Here is a 10,218-nt window from a genome sequence, read left to right on the forward strand (position 1 = left end):
GAGAGAGAGAGAGAGAGGAAGTGCGAAAATGGGCGAAGAAGAAAAATTTTACCTTTTATATGTCTAACCTCGAAATCATCTGCACGCGACACATGGCGCCATCACTTCCACACCTTCATCGTGTTACGTGGCCCTCTCGCAATCATCCGATTTGTGTTTCTTGAGGATGGACACGATCGTGCCACGTCAGCAATCTAGGTCACCTTGGACTGCTCCATCCAATGGCCGACACGTGGCCTCCAAACGTCATTCTGATGCCCTCCTCTGCAGGCTTTACTGAGAATACATATATATTTACAAACCACATGTCCGCACCTGAAGAAGACACGTGGTCTAGTCCCCATGACCTAGACCGGTTCTCTGCGAATCGAATGACCCACTAAACCAGTTTTTGAACCGATTCCTACTATTTTCTTTATTTATTTTTATATTATATTATTCATTTTAAAATTCGAGAAAAATATGTAAAAATCACACAAAAAAATCAGGAAAAATAAGGAAAATATTTTGAGGTCAGAAAATTGTTTTTACTCCTTTTTCATCCATAAAAATAGAAAATTGTTCCCAAAATCTCCCAAAAAATTTTGAAAATATTGTTTAATATTTAGAAAAATTCTATAAATTTTGAAATAAATTTGGAAGAAATTTTTATAAAAATATTATCTCAGTTTTTATCCCTATGATTTCAAAAAAGAGGCATGGGGTTTTTTCAAAGCCTTACGTGTCCTAATTCTAAGGGATACTTTATTATAAATATACTATGTAAAAAAATGTGAATATTTGTATGCTTTATTATTTTGCATATATATTAGTATTTTGTAAATTTACAAAGGGAGTAAAATTAAAAGATTATTAAATTTAATTTGGGATAATTTTCAATTAATTAGGTACTGTTCGTAGAACGGGTGTGTAGGGGGTGCTAGCATCTTTCCCGCACATAATCGAACTCCCAATCCCTACTTTGGTACGCGCAGACCGATCTACCCTTAATTGGATAGTAATCATGTGTTCTGATCACACTCTAAAAGGTTAGTAGTGACTCTAACATCCAATTTTCACGAAAATCAAATCAATCATTTTTTATTCACCCTCCCCGGGGCACCCTCGCTCCCGAGACGTCACGACACTTCCAATTGACGTGCACTTACCAATCAGGAGACAAGAACAATATATCTTGGTTAATCCAGATAGATATTGTAACGACCCGAAAAATAATGATATTTAAATAATAAAGAATGAGGGAAATGGAATCAATAACAGAAGGAGGCAGGTGACTTCGTCGACGACGTTGCACTTTGGAGAAAATAACCCAAGAAATTTTTCAGGCCTCATCAACAAACACAAAGGTTTCATCGACGAGGGTTCTTTAGGATCTCATCGACGAGGGTACTTCAGGATCTAGTCGACGAGAAGATACCGAGAACGATTTTTGGAAGTTTGAAATTCGTCGACAAGGGTGCAGGTTCGTCGACGAGGTGACGTGCCTCATCGACAAATCCCACAGTATAAATAGTGCTTAAACTCAGTTTTTATGTAGAAATTTCAACGAAGACTCTCTCTCTCTCCTCTCTCTACCCTTCCTCTTCCATTTTTCTTCGATTTCGGCCCCGTTAGCCACCGGATCGAAGATCTGAGGCTACCACGACGCTTCTAGGGAAGTTTTCTTCAAGTCTGCCAGAGCAGATCGTCAGTGGGATGAAGTTGGAATTCATCCCAGATTTAGGGTAAGGTCTTTTATTCGAAATTAGGCTTTTTGGCAGTTGTAGGAAATAGCATAGACGTAGAAATAGTAATATTTTGTTCTGGGATTTATGATTTTCAAGGTGTTGAGTGGAGAACCTTGTGAGTGTAGGACCCGTTATAGTAGGGAAATTTTAGAAGAAATCAGGTAAGGGAAATATGCTATGTTAGGCAGTTTTAAAATGATTTCTAGTATGAAATGTATATTTTTACGAGATTAATATTCATAGCAGAACTTTATATAGTTTATCAATTATGAATAATATATTTTGAATTATTGTGTGGCTTGAGAATATGGATATAGTACAGAAACATGCTTTACAGTATTTTTTAGGGATATGTTTTACAGAATATACAAACAGTGGATATGTTTTATAGCAATTACAGAATACCATGATTATACAGTTTACAGTACCATTACATACATTTTACAGTTCTTTTCAGAAATATAGTTGATAAAGATACAGTTTATCATAGCGTCATGGTTAATACAGTTATTAAAGAATCATGGTAAAACAAATAGTTATATAAAGAAATGTATTATATAGTATCAGACCCTGTTGGACCATTACAGTTTACAGAGCACGGTACCGTTGCTACATACAGTATAGAGTGCGGCCACCTATTCAAATAATACGTGGCATAACAGTCAATCGTATAGAGCCCACAAGTGGACAGGCTCCCCATCAGATATGGGTTGAGGAGGGCTGATCAAACTGATGGAGTATAGTGGTTTATCCTGGTCGGCCAGCCAGGGTAGATACCGCTTACAGGCCTCACAACCCTGTCATGAGGGGTTAAATCATGACACACAGTTATCCACAAGGAAGTTTTCAGTTATTATTATGTATATACAGATTTATAGAGGCAAAATATATATATATATATATATATTTGAAGTATTTTGAGTAGAAACCTAAAGTACAGATATGTTAAGCAACAGGGAAAAGGTGATGGTTTATATTACTAGTATTGTATTTACAGATTCAGTGATACATGATTATATAGTAATATATTTTCATAGTATTGTAACTTATTTTCCACACACTAGCAATAACATATTTCGTCTTACTGAGTGTTGGCTCATCCCATTACTTTAACATTTTTCAGGTGATCTAGATAGGCGAGCATATCAGGCTCGCAGATAGAGGGGCTTTGGTACTGCCCTTCCAGTAGAGTGAGTATTTTTTAGAGTATTTATGTATAGCCCTAGCCCAGTTGAGGGTATTTTTGGGAAGCAGTTATATATGTATATTTTGAGGAACTTTTTAGCAGTCTGGTATTGTATATTTTCTTGGTTGTGTTTATATGAATTCCGCTTCTTGCTGCTTAGGTTGATGGATTGGTTTGATCTAAAAGGTATCAGAGCATTATAAATTTTTCAGTATCTTTAAAAATAAAAATAAAAAACCCTAAGTTAAATAGCAGGTCGTTACAATTTGGTATCAGAGCTTAGGTTGCTAGGTTCTGTAGACTTTAGAGTGCAGCAGAAGCAATACTAGAGTATAGGAAATGATTTGAGGGTTGTTCTGTTATCTGCGTACAGGATTTACCGTGGTGGTTTATGTGTTTTTCTTGGGGTGACGATTTCAGGAAAACCATAGTAAACTATTGTCGAGTCGTGTGTCTAGGTGATAGAACTAGATATTGAGTTAAGGTCAGGGAAGGAAGTTAATTTTGAATTGGTATAGGATAGGTCTGTGTAGGAGATGAGGTGCTTAAGTGTGTTTCTTGTTTTCAGGATGGGCCCAGGAAGCAGTGGCACGAATGCTGGGGAGGATAGGCTAGGACCTTCCAATATAGGTGAAGGAGATACAAAGGGTGTTCTGTGCAACGTCACTCAGCAGGTGATGGCTGAGATGGCCAGGAGCTCTGGGGAGCGTGGCTGGTCGATCAAGCAGTTTACGCAGATGAAGCCCCCATCCTTTACTGGAGGAGATCACCTGATCGTAACTGAGAATTGGGTCCAAGACATCGAAGAGACGTTGGCAGTGCTTCCTTGTACGGATGAGCTGAAGGTAGTATTTGTAGTATTTAAGTTGACAAGGGAGGCGAAGTGCTGGTGGAGATCAGCGTGATTGATAAAGAAGCAAAGGCTGGTTCCAGTGCCAGTGACATGGGACCGATTCAAGGAGCTGTTCTTCGAGCGGTATTTCCCTGCTATCGTTCGGAGCATGAAGGAAGCATAATTTATGCATTTGGTATAAGGGCAGATGACTGTATTCCAGTACGCAACTCTATTTATCGAGTTGTCACTTTTTGCTCCACATCTAGCACCTGATGAAGAAAGGTAAAGAAGTTTGAAGAGGGACTGAGGCAGAATTTGTTTGAGCAGGTGATTGGCTTCAAAGCTCAGACATTTACGGAGGTTGTAGATAGAGCTGCGATCATTGAGAGTGGTATTCAGAGGAGTATAGCGGCTCAGAGTCAGAGGAAGAGGAGGTCCATGGAGAGGAGGTCGCGATAGAGGAGATCAAAAGTAGATGGCAAGACCTTGTGAGAATTAGGGTGAGTCGAATGTCCCTATAAGTCAGATGTGTGGGAGATGTCATTTGAGGGAGTGCCGGGTTGGGAGAGATGTATGCTACCATTGTGGGAGACCCGGCTACATGGCACATGCATGCCAAGGACTGCCAGACCAGGTCCCCACCCCCAGGCCCTATAAGGGAGGATATCAGCCAGCTTGGGGAGGATATCAGGTGCCTCGTGAAGGACAGCAGAGGAATGTGGCCTCGATGAGGGTTTACGCGTTGACGCCGGGTGATGTTAAGGTTGCTACGGATGTGGTGATAGGTACTTTTACTATTTTATCACATTTCATTATTGTTTTATTTGATTTGGGTGCTACTCATTCCTTTTTCTCTACATCATATGTTATATTATCTGGAAGTGAGACTCAGTTATTAGATAGAGAACTGTCAGTAGCTATACCGTCAAGGTCAGTGTTGAGGTGTAAAGGGGTACTCAGAGGCTATCCAATAGAAATTCAGGGGAGAGTGCTACCAGCAGACTTGATTGTGTTTGAGATGTGTGGGTTTGATGTAATACTGGGTATGGATTGGTTGGCAACTAATCACGCCAATATTGATTGTTCTTAGAAGGAAGTAATTTTCAAACCCCCTGGTGAGTAAGAATTTAGGTTTGTTGGCTCTCGTGTACGTGCTCCATCGCAGCTAGTATCAGCAATGCGAGCGAGTAGATTGCTCTTAGATGGAAGTCAGGGGTTTGTGGCTTTCGTAAAGGAAGGGTTAGAGAATGAAGTGAAGCTTGACAATACCCCAATCGTGAGAATTTTCAGATGTTTTTCCAGAGGAGCTACCAGGGTTGCCTCCCGAACGCGAGATGGTTTTTCGCATAGATTTACCTTTAGGGAGGACACCGATTTCTAAGGTTCCTTATCGTATGGCTCCAACTGAGTTGGGAGAATTGAAGAATCAGTTGCAAGACTTGCTGAATAGGGGATTTATAAGACCCAGAGTATCGCCATGGGGAGCTCTAGTGTTGTTTGTAAAGAAGAAAGACGGGTCTCTAAGGATGTGTATTGATTATAGAGAAATCAACAAGGTTACTATTAAGAATAAATATCCTCTACCCCATATTGACGATTTGTTTGATCAGCTCCAGGGTACATAGGTATATTCCAAAATTGACCTCAGATCAGGTTATCATCAGGTGAGGGTAAAAGCAGAGGATGTTGCAAAGACAGCATTCAGGACCAGGTATAGGCACTACGAATTCCTCGTTATGCCGTTTGGTTTGACGAATGCCCCAGCCATGTTTATGGATTTAATGAATAAAGTCTTTCACCAGTATCTGGACCAATTTGTGGTGGTTTTTATTGATGATATACTGGTCTACTCAAGGAGTTTTAAGGATCATGAGATGCATTTGAGATAGGTACAGCAGACTCTCAGGGAAGAGAAACTCTATGCCAAGTTTAGCAAGTGTGAGTTCTAGCTTGAGAAGGTCACATTTTTAGGCCACGTGATCTCAGGAGACGGTATATCAATGGATCCTAGAAAGATCGATGGGGTAGTAAATTGGGCCAGACCGAAGAACGTGCAGGAGTCAAAAGTTTCTTGGGACTGGCAGGTTATTATCGTTGATTTATGGAGGGGTTTTCAGCTTTGTCATGACCTCTCACGCATTTGACCAAGAAGGATGCCAAATTTGTGTGGGATGAAGAGTGCGAGCAGAGTTTTTAGGAATTAAAGCAGTGGCTCGTCACTGCACCAGTATTGACGATTCCATCAGGAGGTGATGGTTATATGATTTACAGTGACGCGTCTTTGAAAGGGCTTGGTTGTGTACTGATGCAGCATGGTAGGGTGGTGGCGTATGCGTCTAGGCAGTTGAAAGAATATGAAAAGAACTACCCTACTCACGATATGGAATTAGATGTGGTTGTACATGCCTTGAAGATGTGGAGACATTGCTTATATGGTGAGAAATGTGAAATATTTTCTTATCACAAGAGCCTAAAGTACATCTTCATACAGAAAGAGTTGAATATGCGCCAGAGGAGATGATTAGAACTCATCAAAGATTACGACTGCACCATCAGTTACCACCTAGGTAAAGCAAATGTGGTAGCTAATGCACTGAGCCGTAAATCAGAGGATACAATGCAGATAACAGAAATAATTCAGCACCCGATTTAGATAAACTTGGAAAGACTCGACGTGGAATTAGTGGAGGATGATCCTCAGGAATTTATTACCAGTCTAGTTGTACAGCCCACATTATATGAAAAGATTAAAGCTGCTCAGGGGAATGATCCAGAATTAGTAAAGGTGATAGCTAGAATACAGGATGGTCAAGGGAAAGAATTCAGCATTTCTGACGATGAGGCTCTGAGATTTCGCACCAGATTGTGTGTGCCTACAGATGACAGTGTCAGGAGGATGATTCTAGAAGAGGCACACAGATCTCTATACACTATTCATCCTGGTAGTACGAAATTGTATAGGGATCTACAGGAGTATTTTTGGTGGAGCGGCATGAAGAGGGAGATAGCGAAATTTGTGCAGCAGTGCTTAACGTGCCAGCAGGTTAAGGCTGAACACCAGAGGCTGGCTGGTTAGTTGCAGCCACTTTTCATTCTTAAATGGAAGTGGGACCATGTATCCAAGGATTTTGTTACTGGGTTACCACCGACGTTGCATGGTCAGAATGTCATCTGGGTAATTGTTGATAAGTTGACGAAGACAACTCACATTCTACCTATTAAGATTAGCTACCCTATGAACAGGTTAGCAGAGATTTATACACAGGAAATTGTTTGACCCCATGGAGTGCCGGTATCCATAGTCTCGGACTGTGACCCACGTTTCACATCACGGTTCTGGAGGAGTTTATAGGAGGCACTAGGGACTCAGTTAGCATTCAGCACTGCTTTCCATCCTCAGATTGATGGTTAGGCAGAGAGAACTATTCAGGTGCTCGAGGACATGTTGTGAGCGTGTGTATTGGATTTTGGGGGTAGCTGGACTCAGTATATTCCATTGGTGGAATTTTCCTACAACAACAGCTATCAGGCTAGCATAGGCATGACTCCTTATGAAGCACTTTATAGTAGGAAGTGTCGTTCCCCTCTATACTGGAGTGAGCTGGGAGAGAGGCGAGTTTTGGGGCCAAAGATAGTCCAGCAAGCGTACAATAAAGTTCGACTTATTCGAGATAGGATCAGTATAGCATAGAGTTGGCAGAAAAGCTACGCGGATACTCGCAGCTAGGAACTGGAATTTGAAGTGGGTAATCATATATTTCTAAAGATAGCACCGCTAAAGGGAATCATGAGGTTTGGGAAGAAGGGTAAGTTGAGCCCTAGGTTCATTGGCCCATTTAAGATACTCGAGAAAATTGGGTCAGTTGCCTATCGGCTGGCTTTACCGCTATCTCTATTTAGGATTCACGACGTGTTTCATGTATCTATATTAAGGAAATACGTCCCACATCCTTCCTATATTATCAGCTACGCCGAATTGGAACTCAATGATGCTTTGTCATATGAAGAAGCTCTAGTATAGATTTTGGACAGAAAAGAACAGGAATTGCGTAGTAAGAAAATACCACTAGTCAAAGTCTTGTGGAGGAACCACACGATAGAAGAAGCTTCTTGGGAGCTTGAAAATGAGATTAGACATAAATACCCCCACCTATTTAATGGGTTATAGCAGTGATGTGTAAATTAAAGTAGTGATAATTTTGTTTTGTACAATGTCATTGTAATATAGAGTATAGGATAGGCAGTATTTTGGTTTTGGGGGAATTTTCTTTTATACTTGTAATCTCCCAGAACTACCCATGTAACCACGGTATTCCTCCACCATAAGTGAGGGTAGGTAATAAAATAAGTAGACCGTTTTGCCTTCAAGGGATGATGAGTTTTATGAATAGTAAAATTTGAGAACAAAATTTTATAAGGAGGGGAGAATGTAACAACCTGAAGAATAATGGTATTTAAATAATAAAGAGGGAGGGAAATGGAATCAGTAATAGAAGGAGGCAAGAGACTTTGTCGACGACATTGCACTTTGGAGGAAATAACCCAAGAAATTTTTCAGGCCTTGTCAACAAACACAAGGGTTTCGTCAACGAGGTTCTTTAGGATCTCGTCAATGAGGTCCCGTCTCGTCGATAAGAAGATACCGAGAAGGATTTTTGGAAGTCTAAAATTCACCGACGAGGGTGTAGGTTCGTCGACGAACTTTCTACGAGACTCGTCGGAGAGGTGACGTGGCTCGTCGACGAATACCGCAGTATAAATAGTGTTTAAACTCAGTTTTTACGTAGAAATTTCAGCGAAGACTCTCTCTCTACCGTTCCTCTCCCATTTTTCTTCGATTTGTGGCCCCGTTAGCCACCGGATCGATGATCTGAGGCCACCACGATGCTCCTAGGGAAGTTCTCTTCAAGTCTGCCGAAGCAGATCATTAGTGGGATGAAGTTGGAATTCATCCCAGATTTAGGTTAAGGTCTTTTATTCAAAATTAGGCTTTCGGCAGTTGTAGGAAATGACGTAGACGTAGAAATAGTAATATTTTTTTCTGAGATTTTTGGTTTTCAGGGTGTTGAGTGAAGAACCCTGCGGGTGTAGGACCGTTACAGTAGGGAGATTTTAGCAGAAATCGGGTAAGAGAAATATGCTATGCTAGGTAGTTTTAAAATGATTTCCAGCATGAAATATATATTTTTACGAGATTAATATTCACAGCAGAACTTTATACAGTTTATCAATTATGAATAATATGTTTTAAATTACTGTGTGGCTTGAGAATATGGATATAGTACAAAAACATGTTTTACAGTATTTTTCAGAGATATGTTTTACAGAATATACAGACAGTGAATATGTTTTATAACAATTACAGAATACCATGATTATACAGTTTATAGTACCATGATATACAATTTTATAGTTCTTTTCAGAAATATATTTGATAAAGATACAGTTTATCACAGCGTCATGGTTAATACAGTTATTACAAAATCATGGTAAAACAAATAGTTATATATAGAAATGTATTATATAGTACCAGACCCTGTTGGACCATTACAGTTTACAGAGCACAGTACCGTTGCTACATACAGTATAGAGTGCGGCCACCTATTCAGATAATACGTGGCATAACAGTCGATCGTATAAAGCCCACAAGTGGATAGGCTCCCCATTAGATATGGGTTGAAGAGGGTTGATCAGACTAATGGAGTATAGTGGTTTATCCTGGTCGGCCAGCCACGGTAGATCCCACTTACGGACCGCACAACCCTGTCATGAGGGGTTAAATCATGACACACAGTTATCCACAGGGAAGTTTTTAGTTGTTATTATGTATATACAGATTTACAGAGATAATATATGTATATTAGAAGTATTTTGAGTCAAAACCTAAAGTACAAATATGTTAAGCAACCAGGGAAAAGGTGATGGTTTATATTACTGGTATTGTACTTATAGATTCAGTGATACATGATTATATAGTAATAGATTTTCATAGTATTGTAACTCATTTTCCACACACAAGCAATAGCATATTTCGTCTTACTGAGCGTTGGCTCAACCTATTACTTTAACATTTTTCAGGTGATCCAAATAGTCGAGCAAATCAAGCTTGTAGATAGAGGGGCTTCAGTACTGCCCTGCCAGTAGAGTGAGTATTTTTTAGAGTATTTATGTATAGCCCTAGCCCAGTTAAGGGTATTTTTGGGAAGTAGTCATATATGTATATTTTGAGGAACCTTTTAGCACTCTAGTATTGTATATTTTCTTGGTTGTGTTTATATGAATTCCATTTCTTGCTGCTTAGGTTGATGGATTGGTTTGATTTAGTAGGTATCAGAGCATTATAAATTTTGTAGTATTGATCTAAAAAAAAAAAAAAACCTAAGTTAAATTGTGGGTCGTTACAGATATATTTAACAATGACCATAAGAGAAGAGATCATAATTAGATCAACAATAAAATAAAGAAAAGAA

The sequence above is a fragment of the Malania oleifera genome, chromosome 8 (genome assembly GCF_029873635.1).
Source record: "Malania oleifera isolate guangnan ecotype guangnan chromosome 8, ASM2987363v1, whole genome shotgun sequence".
Taxonomy (NCBI): Eukaryota; Viridiplantae; Streptophyta; class Magnoliopsida; order Santalales; family Ximeniaceae; genus Malania; species Malania oleifera.